This window comes from Triturus cristatus, chromosome 8 (assembly GCF_964204655.1).
Source record: "Triturus cristatus chromosome 8, aTriCri1.1, whole genome shotgun sequence".
Lineage (NCBI taxonomy): Eukaryota > Metazoa > Chordata > Amphibia > Caudata > Salamandridae > Triturus > Triturus cristatus.
Genome location: NC_140591.1, coordinates 1,474,831,698 through 1,474,852,568, shown reverse-complemented (window position 1 = coordinate 1,474,852,568; position 20,871 = coordinate 1,474,831,698). Strand labels below are relative to the sequence as shown.

General features: G+C 48.9%; 1 protein-coding gene and 1 long non-coding RNA gene across 3 annotated transcripts in view; one reads left to right on the top strand and one right to left on the bottom strand.

Annotated features, from left to right (window-relative positions):
- P2RY6 (pyrimidinergic receptor P2Y6) overlaps window positions 1–11,782 on the bottom strand; it is a 273,825-nt gene extending 262,043 nt beyond the window's left edge. Inside the window, exons 1-2 of one of the 2 annotated variants that reach the window (XM_085623309.1) lie at window positions 11,648–11,782; window positions 4,648–4,772 (exon numbers count right to left, since the gene is read on the bottom strand). The gene's annotated coding sequence lies outside the window, so the exon portion shown is untranslated. The remainder of the gene's footprint in view (window positions 1–4,647; window positions 4,773–11,647) is intronic. The other variant, XM_085623308.1, reaches the window with a different exon arrangement.
- Window positions 1–20,871, top strand: part of LOC146805964 (uncharacterized) — a 78,136-nt gene that overhangs the window by 12,620 nt on the left and 44,645 nt on the right. The gene's annotated exons all lie outside the window — the stretch shown is intronic.

Sequence of the window (20,871 nt, the reverse complement as noted above, 5' to 3'; positions counted from 1 at the left end):
CGACAGGGCCCGAGCTCCGGCCCACCAGGCATACCCCCGCGACAAGCACCTGTACCCCGTCTCCCGACGGATCTCCGAACTACCTGACTGGTAAACAGACTGTCCCGCTACCCCCTTTCCTACCTTGCGAGACTCGAATCGAGGGGACCCCTGAGTCCAGACCTCCTTGTACCATTCAACCGTACCTTAAGAAGTGCTTATAAAGAACACTGAACCTTATCCGTGTATGGTATCTGTCTGTGGGGGGGGAAGTTACTTGTCTGTACGATCGCTGGAGACGGTTCTCCCCGGAGACCTCTCCTCCTGACCCCGGCCGACCCTCCCGGTCCGTCTACCTTTTCTAACAAAGTGCATGCATGACCATATACCACAGAAATGGTGTAAAGGGGTTTATATATTTTAAACTCTACTCACTGATGTCTTTGGCCGCAACAGCTTTGCAGAGCTGTTCCTGGTAGAATGAGGGATTGGTTATTGGACTCTTGACCACCCCCACGAGCAGACCCATGGCCAGTCCTTGCACGGCTACTTAATTTTTGCGACAGTGACACGATCTTGCGACTGGCTTGGGAACAGGGTCCACTGCAGCGCCAGGGATCTATTTTACTGGACTTCACGGCAGCAGTACAGCAAGCAATTCACAGATCTAAAGCGTACACTATGGGGAATCAATGTCGGGTATGCGATGCTGTATCCAGCTCGATTGAAGATAGACTTTGAAGGAAGGACACACATTTTCTCAAAAGCCATGGATACAACCAAATTCTGCAAGATGTCTGCTAATCCTAAGAACTCACCGAGGCCAAGAGCCGGATCACCATCTAGAATTGACTCAAGTAGTGCAGAACGCAACTCTGATGGGAAAGAATGACACATCTACCATTAGGCAAGAGCAGGCCATATTGACCCCATTGCTTGGCATGTGGGGATCGGCCTCGGAGAAATAAATGTCGAAAGGACCCCTGAACAATAATATAGATGCCCGGGCCCCACTCAAACAATGACAATAGTGATATAAACACTATCCAATAAAATTGGCTGCTGGGGGAGGGATGTCATGACCCATGGTGTGCATCACCCCTTGCCTGCTTTTTTTGATTGCTTTGAATAGGGTATTTCAAATTAAATGATTCTGGTGCTGATAGTGGAGAAAGCCAGTGTGGGTGGGGGAATGGATTTTGGTGTAAAGTATTCTGAAATGCTTTACTAAATTTTCCTAAGATCAAACCTCCACTATTGAGAAGCAAATGTAATCCGATTTTAGAGCACACCTAGGCTATCCTGTTTTAAGTTTAAACCTATAATACCTGCTAAAACCCCACTGAAAAGGAGACATCCCTCACTGGTGTAAATATATAAACACTGAAAAAACACCTGCAGAACCAAAAACTAAATGACATTCAAAGAAAGAAAAGGGGGAGTGAAAGGGTATTTTTTATTTATTCCTGATGGGGCCAATAGCAACAAGAAAGGCTGGGCTAACATTATTCTGATGGGAGTTTTGTTTTTTAGTGAGGTCACATTTGCTTTTTCCAGTTTTGTGATCTTTGGTCTAAAGTTGCAGGGTTTAGAAGCATATTTTAGGTCATATTTGATTATTTTATAAACTGCATAGAATCAGGAAATATCAAAATCATATTTGATATTTTGGCTACGTTTGATTCTTTCACTGATAGGTAAAATGGCTGGTTTCATAAGAATATTCCCAAGATGTACCATCACATTTATCCACAGACAGAGAATGGGTGAAACCCTTTGATACATCAGCCCCCTGTTCTAGCGAGTCAGTATTGATAGTCCGCTAACCACCCCAGGATTTAAACATTCAATGCATGGTGCAGTGACTGGTATATGTGAAAAGAGTCCTGTCACCAAGCATCTGGGAATGTTGTGAAAACATGGCACCAGACGTTTGGAAGCATGGAACACAGTGTCACTTGGAATGCTACTGCAAAATGTTCTTACCAAATTCAACAAAGATCAGAGTAATATTGCTTATATTTGCAGTGATTCAGCTATCTATATGAAAATGTTTTGCGATGACCTGTCAAAATCGATACCTGAGCTAAAGTGCTTCCCTGTAAGAGACCCTTGCCACTTGCTATATGGTATCCGGAAAGCATATTTACAATATTCAGAGTTACTGAAGAATGCTATTGACTTTGTAGTCCATTCTGGTGCACAATTTAATTATGCGCGGGAACTAAAACACAAATATTTCTCATTTTGTACTTTGTGTGGCATCAAAGAAAGATTCATCCCAACTGTGTCATTAACCAGTGGTTCTCAGTCCTAGAGGCTGTGAATGCTATTTTAGCCCTGTGGCAACCGTTCACAGAATGTTTGCTTATTGATGATGCCAAAGGCAGGAAATGTGAGGATCTTCGGTTGCATATTGATAGTGATGCGAAAAAAGTACACTCTACTGCATTCTTGAAAAGTACTGATTCATTTTTAACCTCTTCAATAATTCTGAGGGCATATGCTTCCAGTTCAATGTATATGTTGCAGAACCTGTCCCAGAGAATCAAAATCTTCAGGTGCGCCAGTACTGGCATGGAAAGCTTTGTAGGTGGCCAGAGTTAGCAAATTGTCTACTGGCTGTTTTGGCGTTGCCGGTCTCAAGTGCCAATGTTGAGAGGGCCTTTTCAGAAATAAAAGTTTACATGGGTGGGAAAGAGCAATGGCGCATGACCAAAGACTCACTGAGGAAGTATTGTATGGTGCAGTACAATAAGTATGATTTGTAAAAATGTATTTAGAACTCAAATGTACACTGTCTATTTACAATGCACTATCAGTGCAGAAAGCAAGCAATAATAAAAGAAAGCATTCCATAAACACTGGAAAAACACTGTTTCTTCTGTTTTTCATGGTGGGGCAATGTGTAACCACTCATAACCTCTGTTTTTTAAAGTATTGAAAACACTGGAAAAAAAAACCACCAGAATTTACCATAAATAGAAACTGAAAACAGGAAAGCCTAAGTACGCCTTATATGGTTAAATGGCACCTCATAAGAAAGTAATAACACGGCTCACATGGAACTTCAGGTGTCTTAATCAACACCAAAAGGCGAGGAGGTTATTGGTATATCTTGACAGAGATACCATAGATGTTGCATTTTTACATGGAACACATTTGGTCCCATAGCGTCAATTAGGCCCTCGCAGATATTTCTCCTCCTACAGCTCATATTTCAGAGGGGTGTGTATTCTGCTATTGACTCACATAGACTTATGATATATGCTCCAAATGTTGACACCCCTCCGCCCTCATTTTTTCTAGACATCTTCATTACATTAAGAAATTTTAAAGTGGATCTATGATGGGGATGCTTTAATTTAGTAATTGACACCACCTTAGACTGCTCAGGCACAAGATGCTCACATAATGTACAATGGACAATCAGTACGGGTGCTGGAAGATGTAATAGAACTCTATGGGCTGCAAGATATGTGGCACTGTGCACACCAAAACACAAAATAATTCACATTCTATTCTGTACCACACAAATCATCTTCCAGAATGAATTACTGGATAACGTCCGGAGAGAACATCGTGGCTGAATGATGTTGTACGGATCGAATGCTCACTATGGCTAGCTCAAGACCCCCACGACTGCACTAGAGATTTCTTGCAGAATCCTTGTTAGACCCAGCAATTAAGGATGAGCTGCAGTTGGCTGTAACAGAATATTTTCAGATCAATCAAGGCACTGTTAAAAAATGTGCTACGATCTGGGAAGTCCTTAAGGCTTATACATGAGGGGAAGCAATAAGGAAACATGCAGGTTTCCTAAGGGATTGCCACAGGCAACTTCCACAACTTGAAAAAGACCATGTAATATTAGAAAATCAAATCATGCAGATGCCACAGCGTTTGTATCTGAAGGAACAGCATCAGCTACTGCGGCGCTATAGAGACCTAGCAGAAAGGGAGGTAAACTTACTAGGTAAACATGCAGTAGCCAGAGAGTATGTGACATGAGGGAGTCCCGGTTGAAAACTGGCCTGGCTACTATGGAGGGAACGAGAGAGAACCATTATCTCTAATATAGATGGAAAGAATGGCAATAGCTTAGTGGATAATCAAGATATATTAAAAGAATGTGTGCAATACTATTCTCAACTTTATACTTCATGTGTGGTGGAATTTATACAAACTATCCACCAATATTGAGATGAGGTAGCGATGGGTTGGTTGGAATACTCCACCGATTTGGTTTTGAGTATTAAGATCTCAGAAGATGAGATTGTCATAGCTGTAGACACCCTGGTGGGAGGTAAGGTGCCAACCTCGGTGGGTCTGAAGACCAACTTTGATAAGACCATAAATCATATTTTGGTCCTCCACCTAGCAGAAGCATTCACTGAAGCTCTAAACAATAAAGAGTTACCACCATCAATGCGCCAACCACTAATATCCATACTCCCCAAACCCAGGAAAGATCCCACTAAATGCACTTCCTAACGTCCACTGTCGCTGCTGAATTGTGATGAAAAAATCCTGGCTAAAGTTATCGCGATTCTGTTGTCTCTCTTACTAGAGGGTACAATCTCCATGGGAGAGTCGATGTCACAATGATCAATTTACGCACTGTTTGCGCTGCTACACCAGATAAATTAAAATAAAATTAGCATTTACCTTTGTCGATGAGGAAAAGGCGTTTGATTACTTGGAATGGCCGTTTCGATTAAGATTCTTCACACAACTTTTTGTGCTGTGTCGAGGAGTTCACTAGACTTTCCCACCTGGCCTGGTCTTGCCACCTGTACATAAATATTGGCATGAAATTATAAAAGTGGTAGGGCACATGCCAACTCGCCGATTATGGAGTAAGACACAGATAGAATTACCAGGATTTGTAAAGGGATCCCCAGCAGGGGCTCAGTGCCTGGCAGCATTGGCACTACTAATGGCGGAGCTTAGGGTGGCTATGAATTGGGGCAGGCGTAAGGCACCACGATAAGTGGATGAATTAAGGATCTGACTATGTGTAGTGACCGTACAGAGACAAACGCCATGATGCAACCGCTGACCTCAAGGCCGAAAGAGATATGAGGTCTATTCAGGGAATACGTATTTAAACAATAAATAAATGCACAACAAGAGACTTCACAAGAGGGAGAGGCGTTAAAGAGGTTGCTAATGTATGGCATTATATCAGATATAAAACACGTGGTGCTGCAGACCTACGGACACTAGCATGCAATAACTCATTGTGATAAAATGAATTCACCGATATGTACGGGTGCATAAAACATACTACTTACTGTCTGTTGAGCACCATGATTTGGGATGGAAAATGAAAACTGCGTCCCCTGATTATTTACCACGGTGTATTGTATTATAATTGCATTTATATAGCACTTACTTTCCCTGGCGTCGAAGCACTTTTTCAGCGAGTAGCACGCTACTCCGGAACCCATAAAGGATTAGTGGTGAATTAGTATGGTGAAATATGAAAGTAATTTGAGTGGTGGATATTAGTCAGTTATTTGGATTGAGAAGGATAGCGGATAGAAGAGGGTTAAAGGTTTGCATTTATATAGCGCTTGTTACCCCTGATGGGTGATTGAAAAGGGAGGTTATAACGGTTCAATCGCAAATACATTTTATTTACATGTATTTAAGATGTTGAAATTCAATAAAAGTTAAAGTATTTATATGTAATTGCAAATAAACGTGAATGGCATGCCACTGAAAATAACATGGCCCAATAAATCACGTTATTTGAAAGAAGTGTAATAACAAATGCACATTCACACATTATTACAGTGCAAAGGTCAAACTCCAAGTTATTACTATGGTGTGATATAAGTAATGTGACACGTCACTGCCCGCTGCCTCTCAGGCCCCACATCGCAATCCCTTTACAGGGGGAAATAACCAGACACGTAGCCAAGAGGCCTATTTACTGAGATTGGATCTGTCTTCATAGCTTTAACCCCTTGTCCTCTGGTTGAGCACTTTTGTTATTGACTTGTATATGTGAAAACAGCGATGACACAAAGCACACATGCAGCTCCGCGGACAGTAATGTGTGAAACACACCGGTCCAGACAAAAAACACTAAAACAGCCATGGCAAAGAACTTAAACCCACACAGCAGCCCCACACTACAGGAGGGCGGGAGCACAGAGGGGCCAAAAAGACATGCACCCACCCTACCGTGCATGCACCCTGCATACACCCACCCTGCCCTGCAAGCACCCAGCATGCACCCACCCTGCCCTGCATGCACCCACCCTGCCCTGCATGCACTCACCCTGCCCTGCATGCACCTACCCTGCCCTGCATGCACTCACCCTGCCCTGCATGCACCCATCCTGCCCTGCAAGCACCCTGCATGCACCCACCCTGCCCTGCATGCACTCACCCTGCCCTGAATGCACCCACCCTGCCCTGCATGCACTCACCCTGCCCTGCATGCACTCACCCTGCTCGGCGTGCAGCCCCCACCCTACTCTGCGTGCAGCCCCCACCCTGCTCTGCCTGCAGAACCCACCCTGCTCTGCATGCACCCACCCTGCCCTGTACGCACCCTGCATGCACCCACCCTGCCCTGCATGCACCCACCCTGCCCTGTACGCACCCTGCATGCACCCACCCTGCTCTGCATGCAGCCTACACCCACCCTGCAGTCTTCTACGAAACTGGCAGAATAGCCAGCCCACCATAAGTGTGTCATGACCCATTCGGGGCTTGGCCTCTCATCAGTCACGGACATTCCCAGACTCAACAATGATAATACATATGATATGACACTTCATGCATCTGCACGTGAACTGCTACAGAAACATCTCACTGAGGTGACGTGATCTTCCTTCTGTAAACGAATTTCGACTGCGTCCAGCTCCATTGTGAACATCAGGCTGGTTGTCGCTTTTGGTTGCCCATCTCTAGGGCAAAATGGCACGACAATCTAGAGTGTGTTGTGAGCTATGCAAATGGTAAAATGCAAACATATTATACTTGAATTAACTGGATCCACACCACATAACTCAGTTTAATTCACGAGCCCTATCGTGAGATGCCCTTTACCCCCAAACTAGCCTACAGCGAAAGAACAGCTTTGCGGGTTCATTCACGTTTTCCAAATCGGTTTTGAATGGCGCCCTAAAGCTGTGTTTTCGGGGTGCCCTCGATACGTGGTGTTTAAAAGCAGACAAGGGAACGTGACAAAAACTGGCACGGATTAAAAAGCATTCCTTGGACTATTTTGTTGCTATGGCAGAGTTTGTCAAGATTCGGTCTCTTTGTGGTTAGACCATTCACCCTTTTAGAAATCCCTGAACAGAGACCCCAGTGGGTCAACAGAATGCGGAGAATGGACCCTGTTGTGGGGCCAGACACCCCGATCTCACTCTAACATTTGCAAAGGCCAGCCGGTGCAACAGGACACGTGTACCAACGACAGGTGCAAAATGTTGTTCTGCACTCGTCAACTGGTGCAGAGCATGGCGGCCAGCATCTCACACCACACCTGAAGGAGCTCAACGGAGCACAATTCATGCTCCTCATCCACGCTTTCAAGGCACTACACAGCACTGGCCCAGCATACCTCAGCCATCGCATCTGCTTTCACAAGCCTTCCAGACACCTCCGCTGTTCCGGACGCACATAGACAGAGAACCAGATCTGGCTGTCGAGCCTTCTCCTGCATCGCTCTTAAAGCGAATATATGTCGTTACTACGTATTCCGTTGCAAAGCATGCCTTTACCACGCATGCGTTACAACGAAATGTTTTTTCTTCGCATTGCCCTTACCTCGATCTTGCCTTTACCCCGCTTTTTCGTTTTTGGGGGGGAGACCCCCCCAAGCCCCCTTTCTTTTTTTTTTTTCCTTTTTCTTAGGTCTTCGCCGACACTAACGAAGGACTGACGCTTTTTTTTCCGACCAGGAAGACGTTTTTCCGTGATGACGTTGCTTGCGTGCTAAAGACGTCGTTGAAGCAATACGCGTTGTGAAGACGTTTACGAGGTAAGTGTACCGTTGTAAACGTATCGCGTAGAAAATGCTTCGTGGTAAAGGCTGTTTCCCTCTTAAAGCGTGCACGACCTGCCGCTACACGCAAGAGCCCCCCCCCCATCGCTTCTTGAAGTCTGCAAGAAGCTGAAGACATGGCTTTTGGAGCAGCCCCACTAGGCGCTATGGTTGGCTAGGCTCTCACCTGCTCAGCACCAGGATACCCCCGGGGTGATGAGTGCGCTCTACAGATCTACACACCATATTGATTACCTGGCAATACACAGATCCAGTAACTAAGGGAGATGTTCCGGCTCAACAACCACCAGTGTTGTTGAATAACAGTCAACTTGGGGTGAGGTGTGCCGGAGGAAAGCTTGTGCACATCCCTCGCATGGTAAAGCATCCATATTGTCTCCTGACTTCTGCTGCACACATCATCAAAGCAGGCTGGTGACGAACCCGTGGGCACATCCTACACACACTGCCTGTAATGTAAACATGTATACTAGCTGTCTCTTGTAACCGGGCTCTCTGTGCCCAGGGCCACTATTTAAACTATCTTGTAACCTGGCATGTATTATTTGTAAAGCGCTCTGCCTCTAATCAGCTTCTTGGCGCTAAAGAACATATGTTTATTGTTGCACAATTCAAGGGTACTCACATTACTGAGGATGAAAAGGGAGTGAAGCCCGCCCAGATCCGAGCGTGCTGCCGTCAAATACCGATCCCCGCAGTAGGTGCATCAGCCCACTGAGTGACTACTACTTCATGTATCTCGGTGCCCGTCCAAACTGCTAAAGCTGCCGCATGAAGCTTGCTGCCACGCACTCAACTTTTGCTCAAATGGTAACAATTCCAAATAAATATAAAGAGCAAATGGAATGTGTATAATACAGGGCGCGATAGCTCAGTGAGTGTTGTGCCTGCTGCGGCTACATGGGTCCAAAGAAGACATCTGCGGGTATGCTGCAGGCTCAAATCCCGTCCATGCCGACTCCTCCTTTCATCATTTTGTGGGCGATAAAGGGAACATTGGATTTGGTTATGATGTGAGAGCTTTCAATTTTAAAGACAACTCAGAGAGCAGCGCCTGCCAGCTAAATGCCCAATAATTTCTGGTTCTACAATGTATATTCAATAAAAGTAAAATGTTTTCTGCAGCAGCGAAGAGGAAATGATGAGACAAGATACAATAAAACGCGTACAGTAGAAAACATGTGTCGCTCGAGCCAACTGGAATTTGCACCCGGATGCCACTTGAATTGAATTAAACATTCAGCCGTTTTCACTGAGCTGCTTTCACACACTCCCCTCTGTCTGATTCTGTGCGAGGCCCCTAGTCCGAGGAAAAGAAATAAACTCGAAGGAAGATGATCAAACCAAGAGTGATCCCTGTAAGAATGTCCTGGCGCAGCGCCGCTCGAAAGCGGAATAGCCTCAAGGCGCTTTATTTCAACGTGAGCGCAGTGAGAATGGAGCTGCGCTGCTTGTTTATAGACTCAATTATTTTTTTTAGGAAAAAATCGGAAACTGCGCTTGTCAATCTGCACCTAAGTGTCGCACAGAGTTCATTTTTGAGGGGGGAGGGGGGAGGACAGGGGGCACAAAACTCACAGAAGTAAGTAGAAATCCAAGCAAGTGGGAGGCTTACATTTCACATCCGCTAAACGTACTCCTGTTGATTGCACGGGTACATTAATTTGAAAGATCTGTTTGTTGCACAATGTTTTTTGTTTCATCTGTCTACAGGACCGTATTTTGCCAGTGAGTGAGTATGGCGGTGCTGCCTTCCGGGTTTCACCCTGGGGAGGCCGAGGCACTCCTGTCTTTCGCAGAGTCCGACTCTTTGAATCAGAGGTTCCGACCTTAACGCTTAGTGACCTTTTTGTGCACATAAACTCGATCTCAGTGCATTAGAACTCTGCGAATCGCCCCCTTGAAACTTTGTCTAACATGAGGCACCTGTACCCACTGGGACCCACATCCTGAGAGAGGTCAGACTGCCCTATGCCCGGCGCGAGCAGCTGGCCGAGGCTTTTTTACCCGGTACATTTTGGAATTTGTAGTTTTGCATTTATATTAGGAAAATAGAAACTAAAAGCTAGAAAAGAAACCCGTATTTCCTACTCTCCGCTGGCGTGGGACACTTGAGACGTCTGCGCCCTGGCAGGTTGCAGTCTCGGGTCCTATTTAAAGCTGTGTGGGGGTGAAACCAGCGGCGGCGGCCAGCGGACGCCACTAAAGACAGACACGCGACAAGCACGCACTGCACAGCACTCCATTCCAAAACACAGGCACAGCCACGCCTCGCCGATAACTGTATTCTTGCAGTTCGAATACTCACACTCCGCTTTACACCTTTTACTGTAGACACTGCAACGAGTTTATATTGTCCGTGTCCTATGTACAACCTCTGAAGGCGCTGAAGTGAGCGTGCGAGGCGTCTAGGCGCTGAAGTGAGCGTGCAAGGTATGCACGGGATTCCTGACCCCTGACGAGCCGCGGAATTGAACGTGCGAAGGTGGTACAGTACATACATCTTTAAAGTTTCACTGGGTTTGCATTTTTCCCACCCACGAGACTTCTTACAACGCGCGTGAAGGTTTTGTTAAAGAGTTCGTGGCTGCAGAGCGAGCTCGTGGATTCGAGGAGTCCACCCCAATAATACTAGCGGCCAAACCATACAGCTAACGACAATCTTTATGTGTCATACTTACATGGGTGGGTAAATCCCCACGAAGTACAGTGCCCGGTGGGATGCTGTTGGAATTAAACTTACATTTCTGAGCATCGCGTTAAACTCAGGTCTCACGCCTCTGGCTGTCTTTACCCCGACAAGCTGGAACACGTGCGCTTCAGACCATGAAAGCCCCGGACACGCTACGGGAGTCTCCCTGCCATCCCCCTCCCCCAAAAAATCAGGTATTCGGATGGTCAGACCATGCTCGCCCCCGGACCATGCGCCCCCCCCCCACCCCCCCTCCACCCCCCCTCCCCAAGAAGCAGTTACTCAGGTGGTTCAGCCCTCGAGACCTTCCGGACACGTCTCATGCGGTCTCTCCCTCAACAAACTAGAAACGCGTGTGGTTCCGACATCGATAGCCGCAAACACTCAGCTAAGTGCCCCCTCCCCCTGCAAGCTGTATCACTTATGTTCAGACACTGAGACCCCCGGGCCGCCTGGCCAAGGAGCAGTAACGCATGAAGTCCGGCACTAAGAGCCCCTCGGCAGCCTCGGGGGCATTAACGCATATGGTCCGGGCACTAAGAGCCCCTCGGCAGCCTTGGGGGCATTAACGCATATGGTCCGGGCACTAAGAGCCCCTCGGCAGCCTCGAGGGCAGTAACGCATGAGGTTCCCTGGGGTCCGGGCACTAGGAGCCCCTCGGCAGCCTCGGGGGCAGTAACGCATGGGGTACGGGCACTAAGAGCCCCTCGGCAGCCTCGGGGGCAGTAACGCATTTGGCCCGGGCACTAACAGCCCCTCGGCAGCCTAGGGGGCAGTAACGCATGGGATCCGGGCACTAAAAGCCCCTCGGCAGCCTCGGGGGCTGTAACGCATATGGTCCGGGCACTACGAGCCCCTCGGCAGCCTCGGGGAGTCTCTCCCTCAACAAAAAGTAACACCTTTGTTTGATTTCCGATCCTCCGCAGAGAGGGGCCGGTGCTTACCTCCCCTGTGCCCGAACGCAGGCTCCTGAGGTTGGCACTCGCTGCCGGGACTCTGCCTCCTGCGCCGTCCGTGGGGCTTGACTGACACAGCTCGGCCAGGGCTGCAGTCGGCGCACCAGCCTCAGCGGCGTGCCCTTTCCCGCCCCGGCACAACCCCCAGGCTCCCTCTGACACTGAGCGCACTCCTCACCTGACTGACAGCCAGCTCCCCGCCTCCACTGACTGCCTGCCACAGCTCTCAACAGTGGCTCGTCCTCTCCACAGCTCTCCCAGCACCACCTCACTCTCTTCAGAGACACAGCTCTCGTCCTCTTCACGGACGCTGACTGCTCCGCTTTCATCAGCACCTCGCGCTCTTCACACCCACAACTCCGCTTTCAGTAGCACTTCACTCCCTTCACACCCACAGCTACTCTTTCAGTAGCACCTCTCTTTATTCAGAGCCACAGCTCCGCTTTCATCAGCACGCTTTATTCACAGCCACAGCTCCGCTTTCATCAGCACCTCGCTCTCTTCACAGCCACAGCTCCGCTTTCATCAGCACCTCGCTCTCTTCACAGCCACAGCCCCGCTTTCCTCAGCGCCTCGCGCTCTTCACACAGCCACAGCTCCAATTTTAGTAGCACCTCCTCTCTTCACAGCCACAGCTCCTCTTTCAGAAGCACCTCACTCTCTCCCCAAGCTCACAGCTCCACTTTTAGCAGCACCTCGTCCTCTTCACAGCCACAGCTCCGCTTTTATCAGCATCTCGTGCTCTTCACAGCCACAGCTCCAATTTTACTAGGACCTCACTCTCTTCACAGCCACAGCTCCGCTTTCATCGGCACCTCGTCCTCTTCACAGCCACAGCTCCTCTTTCAGAAGCACCTCACTCTCTTCACTGCCACAGTTCCGCTTTCAACAGCACTTCACTCTCTTCACAGCCGCAGCTCCGCTTACAGAAGCACCTCACGTTCTTCACAGCCACAGCTCCGCTTTCAGAAGCACCTCACTCTCTTCACAGCCACAGCTCCTCTTTCAGTAGCACCTCACTCTCTTCACAGCCGCAGCTCCGCTTTCAGAAGCACCTCACGTTCTTCACAGCCACAGCTCTGCTTTCAGAAGCACCTCACTCTCTTCACAGCCACAGCTCCTCTTTCAGTAGCACCTTTACTCTTCACAGCCACAGCTCCGCTTTCAACAGCACTTCACTCTCTTCACAGCCGCAGCTCCGCTTTCAGAAGCACCTCACTTTCTTCACAGCCACAGCTCTGCTTTCAGAAGCACCTCACTCTCTTCACAGCCACAGCTCCTCTTTCAGTAGCACCTCACTCTTCACAGACACAGCTCCGCTTTCATCGGCACCTCGTCCTCTTTTTTTTTTGTTGCAGATTTATATTTAAGCCGACGGACCACATCCTCTCCACAGCTCCGCTTTCAGAAGCACCTCACTCTCTTCACAGTCACAGCTCCGCTTTCAGTAGCACCTCGTCCTCTTCACACCCACAGCTCCGCTTTCAGAAGCACCTCGTCCTCTTCACAGCCACAGCACCTCTTTCAGTAGCACCTCACTCTTCACAGCCACCTCCAGGCCACGGCTCTAGTTTCAGCACCACTTCGTCCATCTCAAGGCCACACCTTCACATTCAGCAGCGCCTCGCACTTCCAATCCACAGCTCCATTTTCAGCAGCGCCTTAACCTGACCCACAGCTCCACTTTCAGCAGCACCTCCTCATCCTCCCAGTCCACAGCTCAATTTTCAGCAGCACCTTACCCTGACCCACAGCTCCACTTTCAGCAGCACCTCCTCATCCTCCCAGTCCACAGCTCTAGTTTCAGGAGTACCTCAACCAGAAACACAGCTCCAGTTTCAGCAGCACCTCGCCGTCCTTCCACTCATAGCTCCAGCTTCAACAGCACTCCACCCTAACCCTCAGCTACAGGTTCAGCAGCACCTCGCCCACCTCAAGGCCACAGCTGCACATTCGGCAGCCCCTCGCTCTTCTTCTAATCCACACTCCACTTTCAGCAGCACCCCACCCTCCTTCCGATACTCAGCTCCAGTTTCAGCAGCACCTCACCCTCCTTTCGATACACATGCTTGTTTCCTTCCCAGTATAAGAATTGGCTTGGTAGTTTGGTTTGTCCTGTTCCCATCATGCACTGGGACAGGTACAGACTAATTTGCATGTAGCCAGGTTCTGAGCTGGGATGGTGCAGTGAGCTAAAAAACGGTGATGGATTAAAACCATGATCTCTTGACTTGGTAAGAGTATTCTGCATCATTCGGAAACTCTGTCCATCACCACCCCCTTTTTCCCAAATCGTTTTTAACCACACTCAGTGTGGGAGGGTATGCTCAGACGTGAGTCCCTTGCTCATTGCACCATCAGGATTCAGGCAAGCCGGGCCGACGAAGGCTGTGATGCCAGAAACCGGTCCCTGGATGCTTGTTTCCTTCCCAGTATAAGAATTGGCTTGGTAGTTTGGTTTGTCCTGTTCCCATCATGCACTGGGACAGGTACAGACTAATTTGCATGTAGCCAGGTTCTGAGCTGGGATGGTGCAGTGAGCTAAAAAACGGTGATGGATTAAAACCATGATCTCTTGACTTGGTAAGAGTATTCTGCATCATTCGGAAACTCTGTCCATCACCACCCCCTTTTTCCCAAATCGTTTTTAACCACACTCAGTGTGGGAGGGTATGCTCAGACGTGAGTCCCTTGCTCATTGCACCATCAGGATTCAGGCAAGCCGGGCCGACGAAGGCTGTGATGCCAGAAACCGGTCCCTGGATGCTTGTTTCCTTCCCAGTATAAGAATTGGCTTGGTAGTTTGGTTTGTCCTGTTCCCATCATGCACTGGGACAGGTACAGACTAATTTGCATGTAGCCAGGTTCTGAGCTGGGATGGTGCAGTGAGCTAAAAAACGGTGATGGATTAAAACCATGATCTCTTGACTTGGTAAGAGTATTCTGCATCATTCGGAAACTCTGTCCATCACCACCCCCTTTTTCCCAATCCATTTTCAGCAGCACCTTACCCTGACCCACAGCTCCACTTTCAGCAGCACCTCCTCATCCTCCCAGTCCACAGCTCTAGTTTCAGGAGCACCTCAACCAGAAACACAGCTCCAGTTTCAGCAGCACCTCGCCGTCCTTCCACTCATAGCTCCAGCTTCAACAGCACTCTACCCTAACCCTCAGCTACAGGTTCAGCAGCACCTCGCCCACCTCAAGGCCACAGCTGCACATTCGGCAGCCCCTCGCTCTTCTTCTAATCCACACTCCACTTTCAGCAGCACCCCACCCTCCTTCCGATACTCAGCTCCAGTTTCAGCAGCACCTCACCCTCCTTTCGATACACAGCTCCACTTTCAGCAGCACCCCACTCTCCTTCCGATACTCAGCACCAGTTTCAGCAGCACCTCACCCTCCTTCCGATACACAGCTCCAGTTTTAGCAGCACCTCACCCTCCTTCCGATACACAGCCCCAGTTTCAACAGCACCTCACCCTCCTTCCGATACACAGCCCCAGTTTGAGCAGCACCTCACCCTCCTTCCGATACACAGCCCCAGTTTCAACAGCACCTCACCCTCCTTCCGATACACAGCCCCAGTTTGAGCAGCACCTCACCCTCCTTCCGATACACAGATCCAGTTTCAGAAGCACCTCACCCTCCTTCCGAAACACAGCTTCAGTTTCAGCAGCACCTCACCCTCCTTCCGATACACAGCTCCAGTTCAGCAGCACCTCACCCTCCTTCCGATACACAGCTCCAGTTCAGCAGCACCTCACCCTCCTTCCGATACACAGCTCCAGTTCAGCAGCACCTCACCCTCCTTCCGATACACAGCTCCAGTTCAGCAGCACCTCACCCTCCTTCTGACATACAGATCCAGTTTCAGTAGCACCTCACCATCCTTCCGATACACAGCCCCAGTTTGAGCAGCACCTCACCCTCCTTCCGATACACAGCTCCAGTTTCAGCAGCACCTCACCTTCCTTCCGATACACAGATCCAGTTTCAGAAGCACCTCACCCTCCTTCCGATACACAGCCCCAGTTTCAGCAGCACCTCACCCTCCTTCCGATACACAGCTCCAGTTTCAGCAGCACCTCACCCTCCTTCCGATACACAGCTCCATTTCAGCAGCACCTCACCCTCCTTCCGATATACAGATCCAGTTTCAGTAGCACCTCGCCCCGGCACACCGCTCCAGTTTCAGCAGCAAGCAACTCGCACGCCTCTAGTTCCACAGCAGTACCCCCCCCCCACCCCGTTCCCAGTCCATAGCTCCACTTTCAGCAGCACCTCGGCCAGACCCACAGGTGCAATTTCAGCCGCATATCGCCCAGGCCCACAGCTCCTCTTGCCCATCTCTTGTCCACAGCTCCATTCCCAGCAGCGCCGCCCCCTCTGAAAAAGGCGGGGCCGGTATCGGCCCTGCCGCAAGTATGGCGGGGTTCCGACCCCCTCCCCCCTCGCCTGCTCTCCGTGGCGCGGCGCGCTCCACCGTGTCATTATGATGCGGTGTGCGCGCCGCGGCGGGGATTGGCTAGTAGGGGCTCCACCTTGACCCGGAAGCGATTATGGCGCTTCCGGGGCAAGGGGGAGCAGGGGGCAGGCCAGTTAGAACCGGCTAGCCCAGTAATTACTGATAAAAGGCCGGGGTGCGCGGGAGTCGGTCTCTTTGTCCTGCGCTCCCCGGCCTGCCGCACCCAGCCTCTAGGAGGCTGTCAACCTTTTTTGCCCACTCACCATCCCCTGTAGCAAAGGGGTTATTGTGTTATAAAGTTGACAGTATGATTTTGTTCCTTAGGCATTTTCCCGTTTACAGGTCATCAATCGTCGTATTTATTTGCTATTCCTTGGTCAGGCCGTAAGGTCATGACTGGTGAGCAGTAAATTTAAGGTCCTTAGGGGGCGGCACCATTCTTGGATGGGGCCGCCCAGGGGGAGGGACAAGGGGGTCTCTCCTAGAACTCCAGGGGCAGAACATTCGGTTGGCTGGATGGGTGCAGGGAAGGGGGGAGTCACGCTTTCTTTAGGCTGGTGGGCCACCCCGCACTGGCACGATGACGTCACTAAATGGCGCAGAGTGCAAGAACCCCATTTTTAAGGGAGTTCAGGGAGTGTATGGGGATAACCGGGGGGGGGGGGGAAGTACCCTCTCGGTAAACGGGCCCTCTGCGCATGCGCACTCCTACAGGAGGGCATGGCTAATTGATAAGGATCTGACACCGGTTAGCGACCTTGCGTAGGCCCAAATAGGATACGCAGAAAGTAATTAATGTATGATTATGATCCAGATGTTGGATTCGGATAGGAAATACTCTGTATTAGAAATATGTTAAGGTTAGCCATCTGATATCTGTACATATGAATTATAATCAAATGTCATGCTATGTTTCTGCGTAAATTGTGTAAATATTGTTTAATTCAAGTTTATTTTATTTTCATGTTTTAATAAATACGGCCGGGGGTTGTACGACCCCCGCCTCCAAAGAAACTCCCTTCTCATGTCCATCATTAATAGATGTGGTTTATACACAAGGCGGGGGAGGGGGAAGTTCGGTAGTCCCAGGCCATATCCCAGTCTACAGCTCCACTTTCAGCAGCACCCCACCCTCTTCCCATCTTCTACTTTTCGTGTCATGCTCGCCCAGCGCCAACGCATGTGGCTTCTTCAGAGTGATTCAAACATGCCATCGTGGGAGGTGTGGCAAAAGCACCGGTCGAAAAGGCCTGTAAAATTCACTCCGTTTGTGCAGAGGGAACGGAAGTTTGGCTTCTTAAGAGGCATTTGTCCAGAAGTAGTTTGACTTCCGTGAAATATTTTTTTTCTCGATAGACATTTTGACAATAGATTTTTTTTAAATAACGGAATTGCCACCACACGTTTGCTGTTTGTAGCAGTAGACCAAGTAAACGGTGCACAATTTATCAAATCGTAGGGGAGTGGAAACGGCCCGTGTCAGGTGTGACACCGTCTTGGACACCAGTGGGGTGGGGCAAGGATGGCATGTACCCTTCATGTCCCTGGACAATGGGCCACAGGGACCCGAGACCCCCCAGTTTCTTCCATGCCGCCCTCCACCTCAACTGAACCAATGACAAGACACTGCTAACCGCCATGGGGTAAAGGTCATGTTTATTGACAATCTCACACAAACTCGACTGCCATAAAATTCGAGCAGTAAATATAAACAATTTTGAGGATCATAAGAACAGTTAATGAGCAAGCAAAGAAAACTGTGTGAATAACAATTCTAGAAAAAATCTGTGCAAACAATAGCAATGATTGTAGCAAGCGCTTATCACACCTGAGGCGTTCCCTGAGGTGCCACAGCACTACGGGCCAATCATCCAATTCATCTATACGCTTGCCTGGATCACACAGGTAAAACCACCAATGTCCCTGGAAAGCGGTATCTACTAAGGCGCCAACCGGGACTCGGACATGAAGGAAGTGACCCGATTAGGGCCACCCGGGTCACTCGCGACCACCGCTCAGCCTTCCACACATATGAAGAGTCGGTCAAGCAGTAGAGAATATAAACCAAGTTATTTTATTAGTAGTCGCCCAAGCGGAGTCTGGTCTTACCAGCCTCCTTAGACAGCTGCCGAGGGACTGACCCCGTTCACAGGGTAAAGTTAGACATATATTTTCTACACCTCTAAGACACGCCCAGACTGGAATTTTCCAGCCTGGGCACAGTTGAACAAAGGAGGTACAGAAGGCTGGGGTACCATCCTGAGACCGGGTACACACTATCTTAGCTTCAAGGTGACTCAGCCCGTGCCCGTCTCTCTGAGAGTGAGAGCAGGGCTACATATGAGGAAAGGCATGCAAACACAAAACGAGCTATTCATTAGTGCAATGAAGCGCAACCTTGAATAAAAAGAAACAATTGAGACTGCTTTTCTGCTGAGGCAGACAAGTACAAGACAGAAGCTTCATTTCGATCATGATACAAAATGGCGGCTGAATACAAAATGGTGCCGCAAATGCTAACTTAACTCGCAAAATGCTATAAGGAGTCGGCTAGACGCATTTTCAGTCCAAGAGACCCTCCTTTTAGCAATGCTAACAATTTTGTCTAATGATATATGCAAAGTAAAAGAACTATCAGTATATGCCAGTACACACATAAGTAATATTCATAAAATACCCTACAGGAATAGACATTACGTCGTTGGTAGCCTGCATATTAATTAGGGGTGTTGTTCGAGATGCATAAGGACATCAACACACAAAATTATCCATATTTTCAATATCAGAAATAAAGGTTGCAAGGGAGGTGGTAGAACTAAAAAAGCCCTCATCTATTTGCATCATTTCGGTAATATTCTTCTGCAACATAATCGCAATAGTGTCACGGACCGTCTTCTGTGGCTTAGGGGTGAGGAGCGTTGTACACAGTGGCGGCTCCCCCATTAGGGCGTTGGGGCGTTGCCCCACTGCTTTCTCGCGGTGCGAGAAGGCAGAAACATAAATGGTAATAAAAACGACCATTAATGTTTCTGCCTTCTCGCATTACGAGAAAGCAGAAGTGCAGTGCCTCTGTGCTTGGTTGGGGGCGGGAGGGTGGGCGGTCCTGCTCGAGGGCAGGGGGGGAGTGGCTTACCCACTGTTGTGGGTATTGACTTTTTGGCCGTCGGCCCTGAGCCGACTAAAGAGGCAATACCCACAATGGTGGGTAAGCCACTCCCCCTGCCCTCGAGCAGGTCCGCCCACTCTCTGTGTTTCTCTATGCAGAGAAAATGTCCCGGCCGGGGCGCTCGCTTGCTGCACCTACCAGCGCTTAGATTGGTGCGTGTGAGTAGTGCGTTGCGTAGGGGAGGGATAGGGAAGCAGGAAGCTGCCTGCTTCCTGCAGCAGGAACACGAGGACTCACCAGTGACCGGCCTGGAGCGGAGGCTGTGCGGTGCTCACTCAGGTAGGTTTAATCATGTTAGATTTCAATTCGTTCGTTTATTCCCCCCCCCCCCCCGCAACCCCCCCTCCCCTCCCTCGAGCATGCCGGCCGCCGCTGAAAGAAACTTAAGTGCTACCTGGAGTTATGGGATTGCTGAATGGAACTAATGGGGCCTTTCACTGTCTGCTGTGGCACAAATGTATTTGCTCGTTGAAAACAATTTACGGATTACTTGGTGCAAAGTTTATGCTGCTGAAATTCTCAACATGTCCCTCATGTGTAAGGGCTGTTTACTGTAGGGGCCGTCTAAGGCCTGATTGTGAGTGGGCCGAAGAAGGTGAGGTATTTGCATATGCGGTAAATACTTCTCCCGGGAGTTGAGTTAATTGCACGGTTGTGGCAGATACCACCTTGACATGAAGGTGAACACATGGAATCATTAATATTCAGCATAACAAACGTTGCACTTTTTTACTTTTCCAGGTCTTTACCCCCAGATAAATCCCTGTAGGTTGGACCTGCCAACACCCGTATGGGGATAACATCCGGGGTGCAGTAATGAGAGCACAACGGAAAATTCTGATCCGAGCGCAAACTCGCGTTTTCACAGCGCTCTGAATTTACCCTTGTTAAAGTCCTCGCTAATGTGCAGTTACACAGAACGAGGGGCCGCTTTAGACATATGTATGGATCCGCCAGGTCCATTAGTTGGAGTGTCAGTGACTTCTAGTTCTAATTCTCACTCTTTTCTCCCCCACCCCCACACCCCTCGCCTGACCGCTACCAACAGCTACTTTCCTGCTCTGGCAGAAGCTCACGTGTTATGTGGAAACATTCCATTAATTGCATTGTTCATGTAGCAAAAGCATGCCAGGCTAAGCAATGACGATTTGTATTTTACTGGCATTTGCTGATCTAGAATATAATTCAGGAGCATGTTGTATTTGCGCAATAAGGGAAAAGGATTTCAAATGTATTTGCTTTATGACCTTTATCATGATTTTTCTAATGTATTAATGTTTTACAATGAATGATGTATACGCTGCGTACGTGTTTTTGTTGGTATGTGGATGACCGTAGGCACCTAAATAATCTAGTGTTCATGTGCAGCGAAAGTTTGAAAGATAGTGATTTCAGACGCTAAACTCCAGACCTTTACTATGGATGGCATGATTCGGTCTCTGAAGAAGAGTTTGGGATGTTAATCCTTGTAGGTCGGCACTGCTGTTTATGAGCTGGAGTATTATTTTCATCTTATCAACGTTATTTGAACATTCCTGGGGTTATACAAAAATAGTTTGTAGGAAGAAGTGTGCAACT